Below are 26,248 nucleotides of genomic sequence, written 5' to 3'. Positions count from 1 at the left end.
ATTAGTTACAGCCATCCTACTTTGTGATAACTCACTAAAACCTCCTGCTAATGAATATCCTAGTAAGATCACCAGTGGAAGGGGAAGCCCTTGGTCCTGCTAAGACTGAACTCCCAGTGAACGTGATTGTTGGGGGGAGGGCGGCAATGGGGGGAGGATGGGGAGGGGAACACCCATAAAGAAGGGGAGGGAGAGGGATTAGGGGGATGTTTGACCGGAAACCGGGAAAGGGAATAACACTCGAAATGTAAATAAGAAATACTCAATTAAAAAAAAAAAACACCTCCTGCTAACATTGCACAATGCATAAGTGAATTAGAACATTATATAGTACCCTGAAAATATGCATAAGTATAAATTAAAACCAAAGGGAAAAAAAGTGTAGTGGTGGTCTTGGAAAGCCTTAGGGCCAATGGTAAAAAAGAAAAAAAAAAAACATCAAATTCCTCTTTAGCTTTCTTTCATTTATATTCTCTTTCTCTTTCTGTCTCTCTGTCTCTGTCTCTCTGTCTCTCTGTCTCTCTCTGTATGTGTTTGTGTGTGTGTGTGTGTGTGTGTGTGTGTGTGTGTATCTACATGGGTGTGTGTGTGTAGAGCCTGGAGGTTGGCATTAGATGATTTGCTCAATAGCTTCTCAACCTTGTTCTGAGACAGGCTCATCTCACTGGACCTGGAGCTCACTGGTTGAGCTAGACTGTCCAGACATGGAACCCAGGATCTGCCTTTCTTCTAACCTCTTTTCAGTCAAAGTCCTAGGGTGACAGACATAAACCACTCCTGGCTTTTACATGGGAACTGTGAATGAGAATCAGGCTCTAAAATTTGCATAAAGTCTTTACTAACTAAACCATCTACCTAGTCCTTTAAGTTTAAGCTTCTTCTTCTTTTCATTTATTTATTTTATTGAGTGTATTGTCACTGTCTTCAGACACACCAGAAGAAGGCATCAGATCCTATTACAGATGGTTGTGAACCACCATGTGGTTGCTGGGAATTGAACTCAGGACTTCTGGAAGAGCAAGCAGTGCTCTTAACCGCTAGGCCATCTCTCCAGCCCAGGTTTAAGCTTCTTCTTTTTTTTTTGGTTCTTTTTTTCGGAGCTGGGGATCGAACCCAGGGCCTTGCGCTTCCTAGGCAAGGGCTCTACCACTGAGCTAAATCCCCAACCCCCAGGTTTAAGCTTCTTAACGTTAGTAAACACACATTGAATTCTAAAAGAATGCCTTTAACATTCAAAATGAGAAAATGGCATTTCCTCATCTTCAGAAAGCAAAGAACTTCGCTGACCAGAAGAGAGGCTACCACTCTTTGGATGGATGGGTAAGTCTCCTTCTCTACCTGGGGTGGAAGTTTTAGAAGTTTTAGGGTTTTAGAAGTTGCTTGATCTTTTCTGACCTTTTAGGTCAATTGCTAGTGTGATGTTTGGACTCACCCATTTTGCCTCCTCTACTGGAGAGTGCCGCTAGCCCATTTGTAAACAAGTACTGTGAAACCTTCATTTGAGAATATTCCTTTTGAATATTTTGCTGCAAGCTTCTCTATTCAATCATTATCCTGTATAGATGTTTTAATTTGTTTTTTGACATAATACTTGCACATATTTTTAAGGGACAACCTAATGTTTGAATTTCGGTTTTTACTGAAGAAAGGCTGACTCACGGGACACCCACCATCTTAAATCTTTATCCTTTGTTTATGAAGAATTTCTTTCAAAATTGTTTAAAATTATTTTTGTGGTATCTAATACAGTTAATTTCTTATGCTCTACTGTGGCATAGAGCTCCAGAATTGTTCTCTCCCAACTAATTATTGACCATATCTGTCTTCATTCTACATTGCACATCTTCTAGTAATTGCTCCTATTTTCTTGATTACTATGACATCAACATTGTTAGTATCCATGTGCACGAGACTTTTAAATAGTTGCCTTTCTTTGTCTACATTGCCTTACATTGGAGTTAATATTCAGCCATTATACATGATCATATCCATTAGTAAAATACAGACACAATACCACATCCATGATAAATGGAAGCTACCTTGATCCCTACCTCATATCTGTGTGTGTGTGTGTGTGTGTGTGTGTGTGTGTGTGTGTGTGTGTGTGTTGGTATATATATGACCCCTGTTACAAAGGGCACAACATTCAGGAACCAGTTTCTGCAGTCTTGAACTCACAGAGATCTGCCTGCCTCTGCTTCTCCTGGAAATAATGGTGTGCTCCACCATGCCTGGCTTAAAGATACATTTTGATATCACAAAAGGTTTAATGATGATCAATGTTTGCACCACCCTCTAAACAACTGAGCTAACCAGACAGTTAGGACAATGATTTATGAAGTTCCTAAAATAGTTTGTTCAATGCCCAGCAAAGAATTCTTTCCCTTTCATTACTTAACATCATGGCAAATTACACCCACACCTTATTTCACATGTTCAGGTTATCTTATTATAGTTTAAGAAAACAAAGATGACATGTATCTGGTTGTATAACTTTTGCTGATTTTCTTTTATATATGTGGGCCCCCAAATCTGAGGCTATGTTTTAAGGGCTTGCTTTTGATTAGCCTCTCTTGCCACTAGATGGACAGTAGTGACAGGTTGCCATTTGGTAAATCTAGCCTCTAAATATATCTGTTCAAGGGTAAGGTTCATGAGTAAGGGTTTGAAATATCTGTTGAAATATTACTATTTGAGCTTCAAAAGTGAACACCAAGGGTTGGGGATTTAGCTCAGTGGTAGAGGGCTTGCCTACCAAGCTCAAGGCCCTGGGTTCGGTCCCCAGCTCCGGAAAAAAAAAAAAAGGAAGAAAGAAAAAAAGTGAACACCAAATAAGTTTATTTCCCTGTCAGTTACTAACTATAAATAATGAATAAAAGAAACCTTTTGCCTATGCCACATCTCCTTATACTAATATGAGAAGGCAAGGGGAGGTTTTTAAGCACCAGAAGCAATGATAGTTAATAATGAAGCTCCCATCTTCCTGCTAGGACAAACGAATCCAGGAAGAGCCTTCCTGATAGCCTGGGGTTTCCATGGAGCCACAAGTGGCCTTACTTCATTGGGGAAGGGCAGTTACTATGCTGGCCATTATCACAGGCAGCTCTAGATAGACCGGATGTAGTTCCAGAGTGAGAGAACCGACCAGAAACAATGTCCCTCTTCTGCTGTTCTTGCTGTGATCTATACATAACGTGGGTCCACGCTTAGAAGATCCCTAAATGTCATAAAACTATCCTGCTACAGGGTCGTTTGCACCTTCACTTAACTGTTGTATCATAAGCAAGCACATAATCTTGCTTTTAGGTTAAAGCTTCCCATATGTAAGTCGAATTTGAGGAACATTTCAGGGAAGAAAGTTTCCTTTGTACTCGCTTGAAAAACCTCATAGGAAACACTCACTGTGAATTTGGTGTTACCATGAAGTGGTCTTTAGATCTTAGAGCTGTCCTGCTTCACTAATGATGATACACATGAATGAATTAAAGACGGTGTTTTCTACAATATGAGAAAATCTATAAACAAATTGCTAAGAAATACTAGAGAAATAGGCAGAGGTGGAAGATGTGGCTCAGCTGGTAGAGAGTTTGCGAGTGGAGAGAAAGCCCAGGCTTCCTTCCCTTGGGACATGTCCTACAAGCTAGAAGGTAGCCAGAGCCACATTTGTCTCAAACACAGAAACAAACAAAGCTCTTAGCTTAGTAAATCATGAACTGGGCTTAGTGGTGGGCTTTAAGCACACTCTGGAGGTAGAGGCAGGTAGATCTCTGTGAGTTCAAGACCAGTTTGCCCTATATATTAAGTTCCACGACAGCCAGTGCTACTTAGACCATGAGGAGAGGGGGAGAGAAAGAGGGAGGGACCAACCAACAGAGGCAGGGGAGGAAGGAGGGAGGAAGGGAGAAAGGGAGGTGGGAGAGAGAGAAATAGGCAGGTTCAAGATTAATCATAGATCATCGTAAGAATTAAAATGGTCAACTCACTAGCAAAAGAAACTCAAAATTTGTTTTAATTTCATATAGGTATGCACATGTATATGTATATACTTATTAGTAGGGAGGGGTGGCTGTGTACTACCACTCATGTGAAGGTCAGAAAGAAACTTGACCTCTCCTTCCACCAGTGAGTTCTGGGGATCCATCCTAGGGTCAGGTTGGTGGCAGTATCTTCACAGCTGAGCCATCTTGCAAGCCTCTCAAAGTTCTTAACGATGCCTTCTCCCTTCTGAAAATCCTAACGATGGTATTAAGCATGACTGACAGGAGAATTGGATGGAGGGCAAACTTAGAGGTAATTTCCAGAGGAAAATCTTGCAATCGTTATGTAATAACTTGAAAGAGAATCTATCGTGTTACGACAGAAAATGTGTAAAACACTGAAACTTTAAAATTCAAACAATGGCTAAATGACACACTATGTTGCTCTGTTTTTCACATAATCCACATTTTATCAGATTTTAAGAAGGATCGATTGATTTGAGACTGAGTCTGATTTTGTAACCCAAACTGGCCCTGAATTTCCAGTAATTCTGCAAGCTGGGTCTGCTCAGAGTTGGGATTACAGGAAGGAACCCCAGTGTCAGATTTACCACCCATTTTTTTTTGGCTGGCCTTGAAGAGCTGAGGGGAGTAGAAAATCAAAAACTCCTCCTGTCCCAGGTCACTGGGAAGCTGAGTTCCAGTTGCTTCATTATGTAGATCAATGCACTCAGGCCTCTAGTTTGTCATTTCACCTGCTGCTGTTTGTGCTGTTTCTGGGACCGCCCACTGTGGATTCTGGGGCACAGAGGTTCTTTCTAGAAGGTTACACAACTGCTGCTCCAACAATTCCAAATAGTGTGTCTGACATCCAGTAACCCGGATCTTTGTTTCCGTTCAAGGAGCAGTCTGCCACTGTACCATAGAGTAGATAGACTTCCAGTATTATACACTGTGTCATAAGCTCAAAAGTTACACTGTAGACTAATCAGCAATATAGAGTACATTCCTAAGCTTTTTCACTTTGAAACAGGGTTTCTCTGTGTATCCCTGGCTGTCCTGGAACTCTCAATAGAACTAACTGGCCTTGAACTCAGAGATCCAGCTGCTCCTGCCTCCAGAACTCTGGGATCAAAGGCATGTGCCACCACCACCACCACCACCACCGACTGGCTAGCACTTCAAGTTCTAACTGACTCACTTATTAATTTACTGATTTATAACGTATTAAATGCTATCCATGCTGTAAACATTCTCACCTGTTTTTCTTTTTAATGCAAAAACCATAGCTCAACCTCCTTAAAGAAAATTTCCCACCTCAGCTTCACCATGATTCTGTGTTTATAATTCTCCAATTTTCCTCAAAAGCAGTTGCTTTGTGTGCTTTCTATTAGGTCTCAGACCTGGGACAAATGGTTAAGGTCTCTGTTTAACATCGAAGTGGACCTGGCTGTCACATTCTCCCAGCATCCCTCAGTGATCCCTACCTGTTACAATATCCTCCTGGCTTTCATACCTCACCCCTTACTCTGAACTTCTCCAACCCAGGGGGCTTGGCTGCCCTTCTCTATATAATCTGGACATTTTGGTTACCTGTCTTTTTCTGCTACCTTTTACTCTCTTAGTTTCTTGGTCTGGCTGTCCCTTTCCCTCACAGGGCTCAAGGTCATATCCACTCTCGGCTCTGCCAGGCATCCCTGCCTCTGACTATGCTGTCCCTTTATCTACGAATAGATATGTTGATCTAAGAACCAACCTTCTTCTCTCTCTTACAGGAAGAGCAGTAATGTCCTTTAGTTTTCAATTCTTTTCTTCATTCACCTTCAAAGTCAAACAAAAGTAGCTCAAGTCTTTTAGATCCTTCATGGTTCCACCTATTTTGGGAAGGGAAATGGGAAGGTGGGTTAGTTTTTTTAAACCTCTTGGAACAATTAATTGAGTGACCTCCTGGAACTCAGAACTGACTACAAAAGGCAACAGTCTTGAGTGGCTCGATAGGTAGAATCTCTTGTTTCATTTTGTTGTGGTTTCTTTCTTCTTCTGTCTTCCTTCTTCTTTCCCTCCTCCTCTGTCTATTACACAAGGCTGAAGAATCACTGCTTGTTATCTGTGGACACCTTTGTAAAATAGAGGATGCAATGAAAATTAAAGAAAAGTGAGGTCAGAGCTATCAGGAGAGGAGGCCTGGAGCAAAGGGGATCTGGGCCTTGGAAGAAGCAATGGCAGAGAGGTGGGAGGACCTGAATCTGCCCAGGATCATGGAGGAGGCACTTCCAGGCGGTGTCAACATCTCAAAGGAGGTCCAGAGTAATATCTCCCTTTGTCTTCATTCTGTATGGAAGGGAAGACTCTGAATGCCAGTGATGTGCTGTTGGCCATAGAAGAGATGGAATTCCAATGGAAGATTCTGAAAGAATTTCTAACAGTCTTTCTCAACCTTCCTAATGCTTCGACCCTTTTATACAGTTTTCCTGCTGTGGTGACCCAACCATAAAATTACTTTCATTGCTACTTTATAAACATAATTTTGCTGTCACGAATCGGAATGCCAGGATTTGACGTGCAGGATAACTGCTGTGTGATTTCTGTGAAAGGGTCAGCTCAACCTGCAGGCACGCAGGCGGGAGCAGAAAGGCAAAAAGGAGCAAAAGGACAAAAACAGGTTCAGAGGAGAAAGAGAAGAGCAGGAAGGAGGACCATGAAGATGAAGAAGACTGGAGGAGGAGAAGGAGAACGTAGACAACTGACGAGAAAGGCAGTGTGGCATCATGGAAGCGACCACCCTCACATGTAGCACAGGTGCCTGAGAACAAAATAAAACCTGACTAGAATGATCAAAACCATCCCTTCCCAAACTCAGAGCTTCTAAGTAAGAAAATTCTGCTTCGCTTCATCTGAAGGTTATGATTCCTTATGTAATGGTCTGAAAATCATTGAAGGAAGACCCCCAGACTCATAGTATGCAAAAACAAAGCATTAATTCTGCAGACACAACCTGCATGTTGGGGGTCAGCTATCCTTTGAAATGGGTGACCCCAGATAAAGGCACAAAGGCCTTCTTATAGGGAACTAGGGAAACTTTCTAGAAGGATTACATGATCTAAAATTTCACTGGTGGGTGCTAACAGGTGATCAGTGGTCTGCACTTCTATGTCATTCAATCATGTAATGAAATAGGGCTGCCCAGCTCAGATGGCCCATTCTGAGATAAGATATTTCCCCATTTTTTTTGTGTTATCCCCAGGCTGTTCTTTTGGGAAGGGTGTTTATGATTTTGTTTTGGATTTTATTGTCTATTCCTGAAGCTGGTGTCTTATGGTCTTTTTTTAAATCAGGTCTGGTCCTCAAATGGAGAAAAATGGGGTCCTTAAATGGGGACAAATGGGGTTTATGTTGTCTTTCATTTAGTAAAGGGGATTCTGAATTACTACATAGTTTGATATTTCTTGCTTACTTAATGTATCTGGCTAGCTAGCTTTTGATCCCATTTCCAAACTGACCCTCCTGAAAAGTAATTATTCACTGGTGCCTGCTGTGCTCCAGGTCAGAGACTCTAAAGGCTCAGGGGGCTTCGATCATGGTCACCTTGTTTGACCGTACAGTATTTGACAATAGGTATTAATGGTCAGAACGGTTGTGCTTCAGGAAATGACAAAGAAGGGCAGAGGCACTCCTGTGTCCTACAGGTGCTTTAACCTTGGAGGCAGCTCAGTAGGATTTACTGCCACCTCCTGGAGGATATGACATCCCCAGCTTTCTCTTCCTGTCGTCCAATTCCCAGATTTGCAGCAGCTGCTTTTCATCCCCTGAGCACAACAAATGCCAACCTTTATTTCCTCTATGCATGGCTTTCCACCTCTCCCTTGCCTCTGCCTCTAGGCCCCACTTTCGTTCTCTTCCCTTTGCCGTCCAGTTTAGGAACTTTCCATAACCTATGTAAGATCCCAAAGTGCAAGTTCCTCAGATTCCTTAGTACTAATCTCTCGGCTTTTCAAAAGAATTTTGAAAACACCACTGAACCTGAGCACAAACATAATTGTCTTCAAGACTCTGACCACACAGCCACCATGCTGTGGCTTCAGAAATATCTGTTGGTTTTTCCTTTCCCCTAATTTAGTGCCCCAAGCACTTTGTTTAGTTGAGCGCTTGAGGTTGACAGGTAATGTAGTATTTGGACACTGTTAACTCATTGAGAATATAGTGGAGACTTTGTTGAAAGAGGCTAGAGACCCTTGCGAAGATTTTAATGCTTCATAAAAATAAAGAACATCGTTTTCTTTGAAAGGTAAGGTCATTCATTCTGAGAAAGGATTGTTAGAGAAGATCTGGGGAGTCACACTTGGGGCACCTCATGTTAGCATGTTACAAGTGAAATTGGAGTGCCCTCTTGGGGTTCTTGGTTTCATTAATAAAAGAATTTAAAACCCAACTGGAAGAAAGCTGGAGGATAACTTTAATAAAGTTTAAAAGGAAAACCGGAGGGTGGGCAGACTGTAAAGCTTAACTGATGCCTGGGGAAGGAAAATGACTGTGTGGAAGAAAAAAAGTCATGCCTTTTAACATGGAGTCCACAGGGAGGATACCACAGGGTGGGTAGGCAACCAAATGGTGGACTAGGTGCTTTAGAGAAAGAGTGATGCCCAAACTGTTAGGGAAATCATGCTGGGAAAAGAAAAGAAAAAATAAATAAAAGGAAAAAGTGCTTTTCTGAGTAATTAGAAAAAGCTTCTTGGATGCCCCTCCATAAGCAGCTGCACACAGGACAGAGAAGGGAGATTCTGAGAGGGAAGCCTACAGCGTCTCCTTAAAGGCGTAAGTGTTCGTCTCTTCTATTTAGCCTAAAGGCATAAGTGTTCGTCTCTTCTATTTAGCTTAGCTTAAGATGAATCAGGCTTCCAGAAGCATGGTCTGGGTGTTCTTTCTTCTCCCACCCTTTCATGGGTTCTATTTTTTTTGACCCCAATTAAATGTTTTCCTATGTGAGAGTCATGAGGTCACAGTGACTCTTCACAGCAATAGAACCTCTAAGACAGAAGTCGGTACTAGCACAGTGTGTTGTTGCTGTGACAAACCTGACTTGTGTTTTGGGGAGGACTGTGGAAAGACTTTGGAACTTTGGGTTAGAAAAGCCATTGAAAGCTGAGACCTCAGTGAGATGCTCTGTAGGAGCTTGGAAGACAAGATCATTGAGAGCAGTGCAGAAGATGGAGGCCTCGCTTGGGACGTTTCAAAGGGAAAAGTTAAAGACTATCAGTGCCATTTTGAATTAAGATTCTGTTATTCTGGTCAGCTGGAGCTGAAGGGTCAGCCAGGACTAACAAGAGACCAGCACCAGTGAGGTGAAACTTCTTGGGTTACTGGGACAATTGTTGCTGTTTAGCTGAAGCTATGCAATTTGTGTTACTTGAGAGGAGACCAGCACCACTGGGGTGAAATTTTCTGAGAAATGTTTCCTGAGAGCACAAAGAAGCTGTGTTCCAGAAGCAGCCATGGTTGTACCTCCTGCTGGCAATCAGACTTGGTAATGTGTAAGAATCACCTGGGTGGTATTGATTTTGAAGGCATGAAGGAGCCATGGAGAGCAGCTGTGGCTTGGCCCTGTGAGAAGCCAGGAGAGGCTATTCTTGGTGAAGGTGCAGCTTTAGTGGCAGTTGAAGGCCCAGGGTGGAAGGGTCATGCATAGAAGTTGAGGTTTGGCAACGTGGAGAAGATCTACAAGGAACTAGCTATTGGTGAAAGTACAGCAAAGGATCCCAGTAATTTTGGAGATGCTGGTACCATAGGCTGACCATTAAGAATAGCAGCTGCAGTGGAGTGACCTGGAACCTAGAAGACAAGCTGTGTGTGCTGCAAAGTGCAAATATGGAGAATCGGTTAGACCCTTTGGTGGAGTCCAGAAGACCATAAGTGGATCTCAGACATTGGACGGCTGGATTATGATTTTGCTTTAGAATGTGACCATGCCCTGATTTCTCCCTCCTGAACTAAGAAGGTATTTTACTGCAGTCCACAGTTGAGAGTCTTTGCATTTTAAAAGACTTTGTATTTTAAGAGATTGGCTATTTTAAAAGGACTGACAATTTAATGTGTTTGAATGTGTAAAGACTGTCAGACTTTTAAAGTTATTTATGTTTTTAATGTGAGATCTCAGGGATGAATAAGAAAGGAAGGGCTGAGGCTTAAAAGTGATGTGTTTGTGTGTCAAGTTGATAAGGAGTCAGTTGTAATGGCTGGTTTTGTGTCAACTTGACACAAACTAGAGTCATCAGAGAGGAAGGAGTCTAAGTTAAGGAAATACATCTACCTCTATGAGATGTAGCTGTAAGACATTTTCTCAGTTAACTGATTAATAGTTGGAAGATCTTGCCCATGGTGGGTGGTGCCGTTCCTGGGCTGATAGTCCTGGGTTTTATAAGAAAGCAGGCTGAGCAAGCCATGGGAAGCAAGTCAGTAAGCATCATTCCTCCATGGGCTCTACATCAGCTCCTGCCTTCAGGATCCCATCTTGTTTGAGTTCCTCTTGTGACTTCCATTAATGATGAATGTGGAAGTGTAAGCTGAATAAATCCTTTCCTCCTAGATTTGCTTTTTGCTCATGGTGTTCTTCCCAGCAAGAGAAACACTAAGACACTTACCTTCGATGGTATGCATTCTTCTCCTAGGAGTCACTTCATACCCCTAACCCATAAAGTATCTGGCAGATTAGTATAAAGATAGGATTTAAGATACAAGTTTCTGAGTTCAAGACTGAGTTTCTTTGCATATGTATGCATGTATGTATGCACACATGCATATATGTGTGTGTATACATATACATATATACATATATATATATCATATATTTTCCCCCTGATACAGGGTTTTTTTGTTTGTTTGTTTGTTTTTTCGTGTAGACCACACTTTGTAGACCACCAAGCTGGCTTCTAACTCACAGAGTCTGACTGCCTCTGCCTCTGGAGTGCTGACATTAAAGGATTGTGCATCTTCCTGGTTATAACCTCATCTTTAAAGGTGAACTTCCCCTCTCCTCCCTCCTCTTCCTCCCACTCCTCCTCCTCTTCCTCCTCCTCTTCTTCCTTACTCCCCTTCTTCATCTCTTTCTATGCAGATCTTGAACATAGGCTGACCTGAACTACATAGTCCCTGGATGACTGGGGTGGCTAATTTTATGACAAACCCTATCTCGAAAAACAAAACAAACATTATGTATGTTTGTAAATTTTGGCCCTTAAGTATAAAGCCTCCAATCTACATAACTACTGAAGAAATTATTAAAGCTGAACTCTTCTGTAATCCTGGATTTTCTTTCTTCTTTCTCTACTTTGGTGTGGGGTAGTGGAGTGGCACTGGGGATTGAATAGAGGACCTCATGCATGTGCTCTGCTCCAGGAACTACATCCCCTGCGCTCCCTTCTATCCGGTAGTAGTCAATTATTAGGACACCCTTTGATGTCTACCAAGTGAAAAAAATTTTTTAAAGATTTTATTTATTCATTTTATATATGACGAGTAGATTGTCACTGTCTTCAGTCACACTAGAAGAGGGCATCAGATCTCATTACAGATGGCTATGAGCCACCATGTGGTTGCTGGGATTTGAACTCATGACCTCTGGAAGAGCAGTCAGTGCTCTTAATAACCACTGAGCTATCTCTCCAGCCCTCAAGTGAAAATTTTATTTCTGTTCTCTGAACATATAAAATTGGCAAAGAAATTTTCAGAAGAGAAATAACAATAGTACCTACTATTCAGGAATTTAATAGATAATGATTATTGCTCACACAGTTATTTTCTTTGTTAAGGTTTTATTGCTGTGAAGAGACACCAATGACCAAGGCAACTCTTATAAAGACAAACATTTAGTTGGGGCTGGCTTACAGTTTCAGAGGTTTAGTCCATTATCATCATGAAAGGAAGCATGGGCAGCCTGTAGGCAGACAGGTGCTGGAGAAGGAGCTGAGAGTTCTACATCTTGATCTCAAGGCATCAGGAAGAGCCTGTGTTCTATGTTGGGCAGTGCTTGAGCACTGGAGACCTCAAAGCCTGCCCCCAACAAGGTCAAACCTCCTAATATTACCCCTCCTTTGGGGCAAGCATTCAAACACATGGGTCTAATGGGACTATTCCTATTCAAACCACTACAGTAATTGTTGACTCAAAGGAGATAACAGAATACCTTTTGAGGACATCATCTATCATCTTCCATTTACTGTAGTGAATACTTTTTATAGTTCCTTTCTTAGGTTACTCTTCTATTGCTGTAATAAAACACAAAGATCAAGGTGACTTATAAAAATATAATTTAATTGGGCTTACAGTTTCAGAGGGTTAGAATAGATAGATGATGGTTATAGCAAAGTCCCGGTTGTAGGAAGAGCTGAGAGCTAACATTTTCTAGGTACAGACAGGATGCAGAGAGAGACACACTGGAAATGGCATGGGTTTTGAAACTCAAAGCCCACCCGCAGTGATACATCCTCTAACTAGGTCAAGCCTTCTATTCTTTCCCAAATGCCAAGGGATCACTTATTCAAAGATATCAGCTTATGGAAATCATCATTCAAACCACCACACTTCCCTTGTTTCTAAAAATGTGGAGAATGTAATAATACTACAAACACACGTAAGTGTAATCACTGTTGTCACAGCCACCATTTCCATTTACTACTATTCCTTTCTAGATGATATATATGTATATACTATATATTATATATATAAGTTAAACATATATGATATAAATAAGCTAATAATTTATATAAGTTAGATGATGTATATATTATATATATTATATATAAGCTAAATTTGCACAATGACTCTATGAAGTAGAAATGATTCTCATGTTCTTTTCTTGTTTATAACAATGAGGGGGCAGTTAAATCTAAAAACGCATCGCAGTAGGATGTAAGGAAAAGAGAAGCTCTATTTAGATTGTGGTTTTGTTAGAAAAAATGTTCGAATGTTTATTCTACTGCTCATTATCTACCAACAGGGCAGCGTTCTTTACGTTTGTAACTGAAGAGAACCTGGGCAGTTCTTACTTTGTATTATACCCCTGTTATACTGCTTTTGGTATTTCGGTTTTTGTTTCATGTTTCTCTCTTGGTTTGTAAAGGACAACAACAAAAATAAACAACCTAATTTTATTTGCAACACAACAGGAATTTACTATAACAAGGTTAGGTTGAATGTTGGCAATGCCACCTTTTAGGCTAAGGGTCAAGGATAGACTAAATAAAAAAAGGGAAAGCTATCGATGTAAGCAAAAGCTGGGGGAGGGGTGGAAAGTTTCCCAATTCTAAGATTTTTAAGAGAGATAGAATGTAGACAGGCCTCAGGAAAATCTGCATGCTTTAATACATGCATTTCTTTCCCTGGCACGCATTGGGGTTGACCTTCAATCAGCCCCTCGTGGGGAGTGACTGGAAGGCAACCTTGAATGGCTGTAACAAGAAGTTTTTATACTTTTAGGGGTACAGGTTACATCAGCCAGTTTACAGTTTAAACTTATATGACATGCTTTTGAGCTCTATCTGGGACAGAGGGTCAGGTGACTGTCAGTACATTCTGTGGATTTTCATGAATGTGTCTGCTCCTCCCAAGAACTGTGGGTGGAGAATGGAACTTGGCATGGCCTTGACCGGAAGTCGGAAGCTGGTGCTGGCCTAATCTTGACCTGAGGCGGTGGGTGTAAAGCTGGGGAAAGCCCTTAGAGTCCTCATAACCTACCTACTTTCTACCGAGCCAAGCCTGCTAATAGCTCTTATGCTTCTGTAAGAACTAGGGTCCTTCAGTGAGGAGTTTGAGTCAGGACAGGGAAGTTCAATCACTCAGCCAGAGATTAGAAAAAACCATGAGGGGGTGGGTTTCTTCAGCAGCAAGTCTCAAGAGTCTGAAAACATTCTAGGCTTATATTAGATTATAAAGAGGCTAGAAGCTTCCAGGACTAGGCTTAAATTAACAGACAGTGCAGTAAGCCTCAGAGAGAACAATTACTACAGGAGAATAAAAGATACTTTTCCAAATAAAAAAAAGATACTTTTACAAGTTGGAGTTTCAAAGGTTCTTGAATTATAAACTCGGCCACTCATGACCTCCATATGAGATAGGGTCTCACCATATAGCCTGGTTGTCCTGCAACTCAGTAGGTAGACCATAGTGACCTTGAATTGACTGAGATTCCCCTGCTTTAGCTGCTTAAGTGCTGGGATTCAAGGTGGGTGACACTATACTCTGAAATTGTTTCTGTCTGATTTCAAGCTGGGGACCTTGAGGATAATGCCACAACACTGGAGAAACTTCCCCTAAGCTAGGCCAGTCATAGTGAAGGAGCACTTCAGTAGCTAACCTTTTCCATTTCCCATTCAGTCTGTTCAAGTGCTAGCCTATAAGGTGGTATTGCCTACGTTCAGGATAGGCCTTCTCTCTTAAGTTAATCCTTTCTAGAAATGACTTCACAAATGCACCCAGATATACTTTAGTAACTTAGGCTTTTCTCCGTTTAATCAATTTGGCAATAAAGATTAGCCATTATAATTATTCCTCACCAGAGATGACCACACATTTGGAGAGATGGGTATCTGTCTAAATAGTCAAATATGTAAATACCTACAGAAGAAAAGTCTCGGGTTTTTAGGGGAGTCCCAATCTCTCGCTCCCTGCCTCCAGCTCACTGCTCCCAAACCCCGTGGGAGAGAGAGCTCACCACCGAGACAGGTGGGCACTCCTGAGGCTGCAGAGCGGAAGAGACCACCAATACTGCCCACCCCTGCCCACATCCCTGGCCCAAGAGGAAACTGTTTACGGCCTCTGGGTTCCCTTGGATTAGGGCACAGGAGCAGGAAATCCGCTGCATCTGAGACACCGCCTGAACCTGAAGAGACCGACCGGATAAACAGTTCTCTGCACCCAAATCCCATGGGAGGGAGAGCTAAACCTTCAGAGAGGCAGACACGCCTGGGAAACCAGAAGAGTCTACACTCTGCCCACATCTCTGACTCCAGAGGAAAACACTATCTTGGAACCCTGGTGCACGGAAGCTCTGGGAAAGGCCAGCACAGATCTTCCTGGTTGCTGCCGCCACGGAGAGCTCATAAGGAACACACCACGAGCAAACTTGGGCCTCGGGACCGCAGGTAAGACCAACTTTTCTGCTGCAAGCGACCTGCCTGGTGAACTCAAGACACAGGCCCACAGGAACAGCTGAAGTCCTGTAGATAGGAAAAACTACACACCTGAAAGCAGAACACTCTGTCCCCATAACTAGCTGAAAGAAAACAGGAAAACATGTCTATAGCACTCCTGACACACAGGCTTATAGGACAGTCTAGCCACTGTCAGAAATAGCAGAACAAAGTAACACTAGAGATAATCTGATGGCGAGAAGCAAGCACAGGAACCCAAGCAACAGAAACCAAGACTACATGGCATCATTGGAGACCACTTCTCCCACCAAAGCAAACACGGAATATCCAAACACACCAGAAAAGCAAGATCTTGTTTCAAAATCTTATTTGATCATGATGCTGGAGGACTTCAAGAAAGACATGAAGAACTCCCTTAGAGAAACACAGGAAAACATAAATAAACAAGTAGAAGCCTACAGAGAGGAATCACAAAAATCCCTGAAAGAATTCCAGGAAAACATAAATAAACAAGTAGAAGCCTATAGAGAGGAATCACAAAAATCCCTGAAAGAATTCCAGGAAAACACAATCAAACAATTGAAGGAATTAAAAATGGAAATAGAAGCAATCAAGAAAGAACACATGGAAACAACCCTGGATATAGAAAATCAAAAGAAGAGACAAGGAGCTGTAGATATGAGCTTCACCAACAGAATACAAGAGATGGAAGAGAGAATCTCAGGAGCAGAAGATTCCATAGAAATCATTGACTCAACTGTCAAAGATAATGTAAAGCAGAAAAAGCTACTGGTCCAAAACATACAGGAAATCCAGGACTCAATGAGAAGATCAAACCTAAGGATAATAGGTATAGAAGAGAGTGAAGACTCCCAGCTCAAAGGACCAGTAAATATCTTCAACAAAATCATAGAAGAAAACTTCCCTAACCTAAAAAAAGAGATACCCATAGACATACAAGAAGCCTACAGAACTCCAAATAGATTGGACCAGAAAAGAAACACCTCCCGACACATAATAGTCAAAACACCAAATGCACAAAATAAAGAAAGAATATTAAAAGCAGTAAGGGAAAAAGGTCAAGTAACATATAAAGGCAGATGTATCAGAATCACACCAGACTTTTTGCCAGAGACTATGAAAGCCAGAAGATCCTGGACAGATGTCATACAGACCCTAAAAGAACACAAATGCCAGCCCAGGTTACTGTATCCTGCAAAACTCTCAATTAACATAGATGGAGAAACCAAGATATTCCATGACAAAACCAAATTTACACAATATCTTTCTACAAATCCAGCACTACAAAGGACAATAAATGGTAAAGCCCAACATAAGGAGGCAAGATACACCCTAGAAAAAGCAAGAAACTAATCGTCTTGGCAACAAAACAAAGAGAAGAAAAGCACACAAACATAACCTCACATCCAAATATGAATATAACAGGAAGCAATAATCACTATTCCTTAATATCTCTCAACATCAATGGTCTCAACTCCCCAATAAAAAGACATAGATTAACAAACTGGATATGCAATGAGGACCCTGCATTCTGCTGCCTACAGGAAACACACCTCAGAGACAAAGACAGACACTACCTCAGAGTGAAAGGCTGGAAATCAACTTTCCAAGCAAATGGTCTGAAGAAGCAAGCTGGAGTAGCCATTCTAATATCAAATAAAATCAATTTTCAACTAAAAGTCATCAAAAAAGATAAGGAAGGACACTTCATATTCATCAAAGGAAAAATCCACCAAGATGAACTCTCAATCCTAAATATTTATGCCCCAAATACATGGGCACCTACATACGTAAAAGAAACCTTACTAAAGCTCAAAACACACATTGCACCTCACACAATAATAGTAGGAGATTTCAACACCCCACTCTCATCAATGGACAGATTATGGAAACAGAAATTAAATAGAGACGTAGACAGACTAAGAGAAGTCATGAACCAAATGGACTTAACAGATATTTATAGAACATTCTATGCTAAAGCAAAAGGATATTCATTCTTCTCAGCTCCTCATGGTACTTTCTCCAAAACTGACCATATAATTGGTCAAAAAACGGGCCTCAACAGGTACAGAAAGATAGAAATAATCCCATGCGTGCTATCAGACCACCACGGCCTAAAGCTGGACTTCAATAACAATAAGGGAAGAACTCCCATATATACGTGGAAGTTGAACAATGCTCTACTCAACGATAACCTGGTCAAGGAAGAAATAAAGAAAGAAATTAAAGACTTTTTAGAATTTAATGAAAATAAAGGTACAACATACCCAAACTTATGAGACGCAATGAAAGCTGTGCTAAGAGGAAAACTCATAGCTCTGAGTGCCTGCAAAAAGAAACAGGAGAGAGCATATGTCACCAGCTTGACAGCACACCTAAAAGCTCTAGAGCAAAAAGAAGCAAATACACCCAGGAGGAGTAGAAGACAGGAAATAATCAAACTCAGAGCTGAATTCAGCCAAGTAGAAACAAAAAGGACCATAGAAAGAATCAACAGAACCAAAAGTTGGTTCTTTGAGAAAATCAACAAGATAGATAAACCCTTAGCTAGACTAACGAGAGGACACAGAGAGTGTTTCCAAATTAACAAAATCAGAAATGAAAAGGGAGACATAACTACAGATTCAGAGGAAATTCAAAAAATCATCAGATCTTACTATAAAAGCCTATATTCAACAAAACTTGAAAATCTGCAGGAAATGGACAATTTCCTAGACAGATACCAGGTACCGAAGTTAAATCAGGAACAGATAAACCAGTTAAACAACCCCATAACTCCTAAGGAAATAGAAGCAGTCATTAAAGGTCTCCCAACCAAAAAGAGCCCAGGTCCAGATGGGTTTAGTGCAGAATTCTATCAGACCTTCATAGAAGACCTCGTACCAATATTATCCAAAGTATTCCACAAAATTGAAACAGATGGAGCACTACCGAATTCCTTCTACGAAGCCACCATTACTCTTATACCTAAACCACACAAAGACCCAACAAAGAAAGAGAACTTCAGACCAATTTCCCTTATGAATATCGACGCAAAAATACTCAATAAAATTCTGGCAAACCGAATTCAAGAGCACATCAAAACAATCATCCACCATGATCAAGTAGGCTTCATCCCAGGCATGCAGGGATGGTTTAATATACGGAAAACCATCAACGTGATCCATTATGTAAACAAACTGAAAGAACAGAACCACATGATCATTTCATTAGATGCTGAGAAAGCATTTGACAAAATTCAACACGCCTTCATGATAAAAGTCCTGGAAAGAATAGGAATTCAAGGCTCATACCTAAACATAGTAAAAGCCATATACAGCAAACCAGTTGCTAACATTTAAACTAAATGGAGAGAAACTTGAAGCAATCCCACTAAAATCAGGAACTAAACAAGGCTGCCCACTCTCTCCCTACTTATTCAATATAGTTCTTGAAGTTCTAGCCAGAGCAATCAGACAACAAAAGGAAATCAAGGGGATTCAGATTTGTAAATAAGAAGTCAAAATATCACTATTTGCAGATGATATGATAGTATATTTAAGTGATCCCAAAAGTTCCACCAGAGAACTACTAAATCTGATAAACAACTTCAGCAAAGTGGCTGGGTATAAAATTAACTCAAATAAATCAGTAGCCTTCCTCTACACAAAAGAGGAACAAGCCGAGAAAGAAATTAGGGAAACGACACCCTTCATAATAGACCCAAACAATATAAAGTACCTCGGTGTGACTTTAACAAAGCAAGTAAAAGATCTGTACAATAAGAACTTCAAGACTCTGAAGAAAGAAATTGAAGAAGACCTCAGAAGATGGAAAGATCTCCCATGCTCATGGATTGGCAGGATTAATATAGTAAAAATGGCCATTTTACCAAAAGCGATCTACAGATTCAATGCAATCCCCATCAAAATACCAATCCAATTCTTCAAAGAGTTAGACAGAACAATTTGCAAATTCATCTGGAATAACAAAAAACCCAGGATAGCTAAAACTATTCTCAACAATAAAAGGACTTCAGGGGGAATCACTCTCCCCGAACTCAAGCAATATTACAGAGCAATAGTGATAAAAACTGCATGGTATTGGTACAGAGACAGACAGATAGACCAATGGAACAGAATTGAAGACCCAGAAATGAACCCACACACCTATGCGCCCCAGATTTTTGACAAAGGAGCCAAAACTATTCAATGGAAAAAAGATAGCATTTTCAGCAAATGGTGCTGGTTTAACTGGAGGTCAACATGTAGAAGAATGCAAATCGATCCATGCTTATCACCCTGTACAAAGCTTAAGTCCAAGTGGATAAAGGACCTCCACATCAAACCAGATACACTCAAACTCATAGAAGAAAAACTAGGGCAGCATCTCGAACACATGGGCACTGGAAAAAATTTCCTGAACAAAACACCAATGGCTTATGCTCTAAGATCAAGAATCGACAAATGGGATCTCATAAAACTGCAAAGCTTCTGTAAGGCAAAGGACACTGTGGTTAGGACAAAATGGCAACCAACAGATTGGGAAAAGATCTTTACCAATCCTACAACAGATAGAGGCCTTATATCCAAAATATACAAAGAACTCAAGAAGTTAGACCGCAGGGAAACAAATAACCCTATTAAAAAATGGGGTTCAGAACTAAACAAAGAATTCACAGCTGAGGAATGCTGAATGGCTGAGAAACACCTAAAGAAATGTTCAACATCTTTAGTCATAAGGGAAATGCAAATCAAAACAACCCTGAGATTTCACCTCACACCAGTGAGAATGGCTAAGATCAAAAACTCAGGTGACAGCAGATGCTGGCGAGGATGTGGAGAAAGAGGAACACTCCTCCATTGTTGGTGGGATTGCAGACTGGTAAAAACCATTCTGGAAATCAGTCTGGAGGTTCCTTAGAAAATTGGACATTGTCCTACCGGAGGATCCAGCTATACCTCTCTTGGGCATATACCCACCAGATGCCCCAACATGTAAAAAAGACACGTGCTCCACTATGTTCATAGCAGCCTTATTTATATTAGCCAGAAGCTGGAAAGAACCCAGATGCCCTTCAACAGAGGAATGGATACAGAAAATGTGGTACATCTACACAATGGAATATTACTCAGCTATCAAAAACAATGCCTTTATGAAATTCATAGACAAATGGTTGGAACTGGAAAATATCATCCTGAGTGAGGTAACCTAACACAGAAAAACACACATGGTATGCACTCATTGATAAGTGACTATTAGCCCAAATGCTTGAATTACCCTAGATGCCTAGAACAAATGAAACTCAAGACGGATGATCAAAATGTGAATGCTTCACTCCTTCTTTAAAAGGGGGAACAAGAGTACCCTTGGCAGGGAATAGAGAGTTAAAGATTAAAACAGAGACTGAAGGAACACCCATTCAGAGCCTGCCCCACATGTGGCCCATACATATACAGCCACCCAATTAGACAAGATGGATGAAGCAAAGAAGTGCAGACCGACAGGAGCAGGATGTAGATCTCTCCTGAGAGACACAGCCAGAATACAGCAAACACAGAGGCGAATACCAGCAGGAAACCACTGAACTGAGAATAGCATCCCCGTTGAAGGAATCAGAGAAAGAACTGGAAGAACTTGAAGGGGCTTGAGACCCCTTATGAACAACAATGCCAAGCAACTAGAGCTTCAGGGACTAAGCCACTACCGAAAGACTATACATGGACTGACCCTGGACTCTGACCTCGTAGGTAGCAATGAATATCCTAGTAAGAGCACCAGTGGAAGGGGAAGCCCTGGGTCCTGCTAAGACTGAACCCCCAGTGAACTAGATTGTTGGGGGGAGGGCGGCAATGGGGGGAGGGTGGGGAGGGGAACACCCATAAAGAAGGGGAGGGGGAGGGATTAGGGGGATGAGTGCCCAGAAACCGGGAAAGGGAATAACATTCAAAATGTAAATAAGAAATACTCAAGTTAATAAAAAAAATTGGAAAAAAAAAAGAAAAAAAAAGAAAAGTCTCTGAGAGCAGAAAGCAAGGAACTACAGAGTAGGCATTGATTTCTGGCAGAAGACTGTGTGTGTATGTGTGTGTGTGTGTGTAGATTTAATTTTGATGCAAATAACATTGAATTGTTAAAATCAATCACACTAAAGGAAAATATAATTGGGAAGTATGTAACATTGTGCAGATGGGAAGGGTATATTTAAAAGAGTGATTTGGAGGGAGGAAATGGGGAGAAAGGATATAATCTGGAAAATGAAAGAAAAATGGAAAACTTAACCTATCCTTGCAATGATAAGCTTTTTTTTTGGTGGGGGGAGGAAGACAGGGTCTCTCTATAGACCAGGCTGGTCTTGAAATCAGAGAGATGGGCCTATCTGTCCCTTGAATACTAAATAGTGGTGCATGCTACTATGCCTATTAGCTTTCATTAATTACTGTCATGCCTTTTCTTATCAAAAGCAGTTTATTCTACAGCTATATACCTTTTTCTACCCATGGTTTCCATTTTTCTCATATCTGATTCTCATATCGTTAGTGGTATTCACTGGTCTTGAAATACACCTTAACACAGGAGACTGGGTCACTCAGTCCTCAGTGCTTCTGCTTTTACTCTAGTCTTAGACTGGAGTTTTGCTCTAATCCAAACATCTATAGTCAGTGTGTGTATAGTTTAAAATTCTGCCAGTTACTCTAACAGCTTTATTTAGTGGATGTGTCCGGGGTGCATCATAAACCCATGGAACCCAGGGTAGGTATGAATGCAGACCAATCCATTCTCAGATGACATATCAAAATTTCAAAACCTTGGACATCTATCGACAGGACACAGAGAAAATTCATGAGTGTCATTCAGAGCTAGTCATGGTAGCTATTACTCAAGGGGACTGGGGTTGTGTTAGGCTCAATCTATGTAGTCTTTATGAGATCTAGGTTGGACTTTTTGCAAGATTATAGGTAGCGTAGTTTTTAATCTCCCCACAAATTCCTAACAACACAAAGCATACGGAGGAACTCTTTGTGGCTCTTGGTTTCTAAAGGTTCAGTTCACCGTGCTAGACAGGGTACAGTAGAGCAGGCTATGCCAGAGGGAACATGAAACAGAAGTAGGGGTGATATAGGCACCCACAGCCATTTTCTTTGTCCTCCCTTTATTCTATTCTAGCCTCAGCCCATGAGATGGAACCACTAAGATAGAAGGGATCTCTCTCCTTCTTAGTTAATTGTCTCAAGAAATACCCTCATGGTATTTGATACAACTTTTCTTGGGGAGATGTCTATTTATTTCCAAATAAGGAACACATACCAGCACAAAGAAAGTAAGAGTACTACTAAAATCCAACTTGGTGAGCCAGTGAGTTTTATTGGGATTATTTATAGGAGCAAAAATGACTCAGAGGCAGCTACATCACCCAAACCCACCCTAGCATGCCTGACAGCTCATAAAAGCTGGGAACCTGGAACACAATGCCCAGCCTGTAGGCAGCTCAAAAGACTGGTAAGGAACGTTCCTTCTAAGTGACTCAGTGAGTCTAAATCTCTTCCAGGGAGCTTTTTTGGTCTCAGAGTCTTCTTTGCAGGTTGACTTGTCTGAGAATGACTCTCACCTTTTATTGACTTCTCTAATAGGGAGGGGCAGGGCTAATGAATCTTGTAAACCTCAGGTACTTCCTGAAGCTAGTTTGAGTTGTTTACTTTTTCTGTTTATTGTTTCTGTCTCTGAAGGTTGGAATGTTTCAATCTCAGAGGAAATGGTTACACAGCACCTTAGACACACCTGAGGGATCACAATCCCACTTGAGCATGTGGCTCTGGCAGGCCTTGCCCTTCTGCCCCATTTCTTCTGCCTTGTTAGAAACCATTAGATTACATTCCTAAAGCTAGCCACACGATCTACTCCCTTATTTGGTCATGTCTTCCTAAAGTGGACTACCACAGTCCAGCTATCAAATTATTGAATTCCAGCAATCAAAAGTCTCCTTTGGCCAGTTAAAATTAAACACCTCATCCTAACACAGGGTTTTCCTTATCTCTTTGTAAATTGCCATTTGCCTATATGCCATATGCCTTCCAGGACAAATACCCCTGCCCCATCTCCCTTGTCCCCTTTCCCTCCTCCTTCATCCTCTGTCTCATGCCTTTGTCTCTTATTGCCTGCCCTCTGTGCTTCTGGGGCAAGTAAATATCTCCTTTGTGCTGAGAACTGGGTCTTGGGGGGGGGGGGTTCCTGAGCCCATACCATTTCTTTTTTTTTTTTTTTTTTTTTTTTCGGAGCTGGGGACTGAACCCAGGGCCTATCCCAACCCCGCCCATACCATTTCTTAAGATAATACAAGTATGCCTCACCAATCTAGATAATTCAGAATCTAGTCAAATTGACAAAAGCGCCAATAGATGTTGTTATACCAGGAGGCACCTAGCGTCTGATTATCTTTCTACTGTTGTTATTTATTTAAGACAGGGTTTCCATGTGAAGTCCTGGCCTCCTTGAAACTCACTATGTAGACCAGGCTGGTCTCAGAGATCCTCCTGCCTCTGCCTCCTGAGTGCTAGGATTAAAGGCCTGTGCCACCACACCCAAGCTTCATTTAATTTATGTACCTGTAATGGTTTCCACATAGCTAGTTGCCCTAATGTTTATTTCATTAGCGATTGTAAAATGGTGCTGTCTTACTTGTATGGCTCTTCGACTGTGGCACATTTGCTTTACCAGTTACTTTTTGGGTACCTTTAAGGTACAGTTGGAATCAGAAAGACAGAATAAGTGCTTATTTCTCTCTATCAGAGTTATAAACCCCAGCATGCTAGTGATACCAGCACTTGTGAGTAGAGGCATGAGGATCATGGAGTTCTGCAGAGTCAGCCAAAGAATTTTGATAAACAGCTTGGACTACATATTTTTTATTTCTTACCCAATGTAACTTTATCTTTAGAACTGCTCACGACTTGGCAACAGAGCTCCACGTTAACTTGAGTCAGTTAGTATTGGCCAATGCTTCTCAACCTGTGGGTTTTGACCCTTTCAGCCATACTCTATCTCCCAAAACATTTACATTATGATTCACAACAGTAGCAAAATCACAGTTTTCGTGAAGTAGCAATGAAAATAATTTTGCAGTTGGGAGTCACCACGCCATGAGGAACTGTAGTAAAGGATCACAGCATGAGGAAGGTTTAGACCCACTGATTATTATTATTATGACAGGGGCTCCTAAGCTATTATACATTTGCTTTTCCTTTAAATATTGATACTGTCTTAAAACACAGACATGATCTTCTTAGGGTAATCCAACTATAACTTTTCCCCTACGAATCCACTTATTTGATAGGTATGTTGAGGACCAGAGAGACTGGCCAGGGCTAAGCTAAGTGAGAGGGAGTGGAAGGGGACAAGCTTTAGAGGAGACTACACACTCTGATCTGAGGAAGGACTCTGTTTTGTTTTGTTTTTTGAGACAGGTTTCTCTGTGAACCAAGGCATGGCTGTTCTTGGCTCAGTGTAGACCAGGCTGGCCTCTGTAGCTCTCACAGAGATCTGACTACCTCTGTCTTCCAAGTGCAAGTGCTGGTCTTTTTTTTTTTTTTTTTTTTTAAATGGAAGATCCCCAGTAAACACACACACACACACACACACACACACACACACACACACACACACACACACACACTTGTGTTGGGACTGGGAAAAGTGTTAAGGTTAGCTAGCATGAGTATCAGGAACTAGAGCCTGTTATTTTTGTGAGTGGGACTCCCTCCCACTTGTGTAGACTTGCTTTTGCATGTTAGAAGATGGTTCTTTGAAATGTCCAGTGTTTTCACTTCCTTCTATCTAGGAGGCTCACTCCAAGTTATGTCCCTGAAGATCTTGTACTACTTTTTGTTGTTGTTTTGGTTTCTCTGTGTAGCCGGGGCTGTCCTTTGTAGACCAGGCAGACCTAAAACCTAGAGATCTGTCGACATCTGCTTCCTAAGAGCTGGGATTAAAGGTATGTGCCAAGTGGGCTGTGTCTTTTTTCTCAAACATCATCTCAATACTTTTCTCATTGATATCTGTTCCTGAATGCTCCTCAGATCTCTCTCTCTCTTTTTTTTTTAAAGGTATATTTATTTATTTTATGACACACTGGAAGAAGGCATCAGATCCCATTATAGACAGTTGGGAGCCACCTTATGGTTGCTGGGAACTGAACTCTGGAAGAGCAGCCAGTATTCTTAACGTCTGAGCTATCTAGCTCTCCAGCCTCTCCTCAGATCTTAAAGCCCTTGTACATGCCGTCTGAAGACAATTAGCGCTTATCTATTGTTAGCTTCTCTTATCTTTACCATCAGTCTTCACCTCCACTGCAGTCTCATATTAGCTGTTCTCAATAAAAAGGTCTTATCACTATAGCAACCCTCTCTCGCTCTGTTTTTCTGAGTCGAGGTTTATCTGTATAGCCCTGGCTGTCCTGGAACTCATGACATCTGCTTGCCTTTTTTGAGCTAGGGTTTCTCTGTACCTCTGGCTATCCTGGTACTGTTCACTCTGTAGACCATGCTGGCCTAAAACTTAAGAGATTCCCCTGCCTCTGCCTTCAGAGTGCTGGGATTCAAGGAGTGCACCACCACTCCTGGCATTAGTGCAACTTTCAATTCGTTTACTCAAACCTTGGCTGCTTTAAAGAGAAGCTAAACTCAGACTTCCTTGGAGGCAGAGCGCATTTTTGTTTGTTTTGTTTTTGTTTTTGAAGCAGGGCTTCTTGTGTAGCCTTGGATGTTTTGGAACTCACTCTGTAGACCAGGCTGGCCTCGAACTTACAGAGATCCTCTTGCTTCTGCCTCTCCAGTGCTGGTATTACACTACCACTACCAACCGACTATAAAGATATTCTTAACCCCTAGTCCTAGAACAATATTTAAAAAACAGTAGACACTAGTAATCAAATGAATAAAAATTAAATATGTGAAAATAACATAACACCCTATCTGATGGCATCTCACAGTAACCATTCAAGGCCTACCAAACGTTTCAGGTAAGATTCCGCACCCGAGAGGTTGGAAGAAGAGCAGCGAAACCTAAATACCAATTGTCCTCTGGAAGGAGGGAGGTTCCCTGGACGTCAAGGTTGCGCGGGGCGGTTCGACGTAC

General features: G+C 41.4%; 1 long non-coding RNA gene and 1 pseudogene across 4 annotated transcripts; one reads left to right on the top strand and one right to left on the bottom strand.

Annotated features, from left to right (window-relative positions):
- Window positions 1-3,992: 3,992 nt before the first annotated feature.
- On the bottom strand, window positions 3,993-26,214 carry LOC148001278 (uncharacterized). Of its 4 annotated transcripts, none has more exons than XR_015636963.1 (4): window positions 26,147-26,214; window positions 12,154-12,235; window positions 5,734-5,851; window positions 3,993-4,233 (listed from the first exon to the last, which is right to left on the bottom strand). It is a non-coding gene; the product is annotated as an uncharacterized LOC148001278 (long non-coding RNA). The 4 variants fall into 4 exon arrangements; XR_015636964.1 differs by having other exon boundaries at window positions 3,994-4,255; window positions 26,121-26,214; XR_015636962.1 differs by having other exon boundaries at window positions 4,001-4,255.
- LOC148001279 (DNA polymerase epsilon subunit 3-like) lies at window positions 6,197-6,724 on the top strand (annotated as a pseudogene).
- Window positions 26,215-26,248: the final 34 nt, after the last annotated feature.

Source organism: Rattus norvegicus, chromosome 14, assembly GCF_021556685.1.
Source record: "Rattus norvegicus strain SHRSP/BbbUtx chromosome 14, alternate assembly SHRSP_T2T, whole genome shotgun sequence".
NCBI classification, from domain to species: Eukaryota; Metazoa; Chordata; class Mammalia; order Rodentia; family Muridae; genus Rattus; species Rattus norvegicus.
The sequence above is the reverse complement of the archived record's forward strand: the minus strand, read 5'-3'. Positions and strand labels throughout refer to the sequence as shown.